The sequence below is a fragment of the Hevea brasiliensis genome, chromosome 2 (assembly GCF_030052815.1).
Source record: "Hevea brasiliensis isolate MT/VB/25A 57/8 chromosome 2, ASM3005281v1, whole genome shotgun sequence".
Taxonomy (NCBI): Eukaryota; Viridiplantae; Streptophyta; class Magnoliopsida; order Malpighiales; family Euphorbiaceae; genus Hevea; species Hevea brasiliensis.
Genome location: NC_079494.1, coordinates 103,493,195 through 103,495,251, shown reverse-complemented (window position 1 = coordinate 103,495,251; position 2,057 = coordinate 103,493,195). Strand labels below are relative to the sequence as shown.

The 2,057-nt window shown below is 24.8% G+C and overlaps 1 long non-coding RNA gene across 1 annotated transcript; it reads left to right on the top strand.

Moving 5' to 3' along the window:
- The first annotated feature begins 685 nt into the window (after positions 1-685).
- LOC110672642 (uncharacterized) lies at positions 686-1,489 on the top strand. The gene is made up of 3 exons (XR_002498344.2): positions 686-827; positions 1,004-1,136; positions 1,280-1,489. It is a non-coding gene; the product is annotated as an uncharacterized LOC110672642 (long non-coding RNA).
- Positions 1,490-2,057: the final 568 nt, after the last annotated feature.

Here is a 2,057-nt window from a genome sequence, read left to right as displayed (position 1 = left end):
CCAAACTATTCTTTAATGGCCTACCAATAACTATATTAGTTAATAGCAAAATTTCACTTTATATATAGTTAATGGAAATTAGAAGCTATGTACATTTTCTTATTCAGCTGCAAGGAGTTGGATAATTAATTTATTAATTATTGATAATTTGGTAAATTGAAAATGGATTTATTTCAAGTTTCCACTCTCTTAATTCATTATTAAAAAAATAAAAATTAAAAGAACTCCTTGATGTTAGTGTTTTTTTTAATAAATTATTATATGCTCTTTAAAATTAAGTCATAATTATTAGTTTTCAATTTTTAAAAATTAAATTAATTAATTTTTTTATATTTAATTCAATTAATTATTTAATTATTCCATTTTTTTTATATATTGATTATGAATTCCTAAAGAAATAATGCCAAATAATTAAAAAAAAAATCTTGCTTTTAAATCAGTTTCAACTTTAGCGATAAGCTTATTTCATCATGCAAGCAAGCTTAATATCTCTAACAAACCCTCCAGTTTAATAATAGATCCTTCTGATATTTTATTATAAGTAGCAAAAGCACAGTAGATTAAGATTAGCAGTAACTAATCCAATAAGGAAAACAACAAATTAAGGAAATTTCCTCATAAAACTACAACTGCTGCTTAAAGCAGCTTATTAGCACGCAAGCTACAACTGCTCCACTATCTCAATCTTTATATATGCGACATTTTATCCTCATAAAACTTGGCTTCTCATCTCCTTTATGATCTCCTCCTTCATTTCCACTTTCTATTTCTCTGTGACCAGATCGAGTTTTGAAGGATGAGTAATCATGATCAAAACCATGCTCAAGGTACGTACATATTTCTATAAACGATTAATTTTTTGTTCTTCAGCAAATTTAGTTAAATATAAATTTAATTACATGCAAACATGGAATTTTAACGTTCATGTTAAAAACCCATGATAGATGATCAGTATAAATTTTTTTTGTGTTTTGAGGATACATGTTGTTAAATGAATTTACAGTACCATATCCTTCAAGTTCTCCAAATCCTTATGTGGCTCCACCACCAGCAAATTATGCTGTGAAAAATGGTAATTCTGCTCCTTCTCCTACAATTCAGACTACGTCCAAGGGTGGTGGGTTTTGGAGGGGATTGTAAGTCTCTCTCTCTCTCTCATCTGCATAGTGCATATTGAATACTGTAGATATATATAGTGCATATATATATATATATATATATATATATATATATATATATATATATATCCTATCTAATGAAATTGTATATGTCTGTGCAGTTGTGCCGGCCTGTGTTGCCACTGTTGTTTGGATGCTTGCTTTTGAGGGTTAAATAAATATACTATCATAATTCCAGAGGCTTGAGTTCCTGCTCTTGTGTGTATATATATATATAGAGTCATGTATACATGTACCATAAAATAAATAAACTTTGATTCCTCAAATTAGTATTCAAAATACTTTTTTTGTCCATTTATATCTGTTGCATTAATGAAATATTTGAATAACTTTATTTTTATAAAAATATACTAGTAATAGTTTAAATTACCTTTTATCTCATATAATTACTCATTATATAAATATTTATTATATTTAATAAAAATAAAGAGTAAAATTAGAAAAAAAAATTAATGCTCTTTAGTTTTTTAAATACAATAAATAAATTTAAATAAATAAAAAATTTAAATACGATAAATAAAAATGAAGGGAGGGAATAATAAAAGAGTAGATGTTGATATCTTGAAATCAATTATATTTGAGGGAATAATATCATTAATAACGCTCCAACTATCATTTAATTTCTATTAATTGCAGTGCTTGAAGTTTATAAATTTTTTTGCAATGTTACGCAAACTTATATATTGCAATATTTAGGCTTGATGAAAAGAAAATTCTAGACTTATACATAATTTTTCCTTCATTCGATATTTAACACCCTTATTAAAAAAAAAAAAAAGTTGAGAATTTTATAAGAATTTAATTCATTTGAGTTGTTTTCTATTATTTTATATATAAAAAAATTAATTGAAATATTTTTATTTAAAAAAATCAACTATA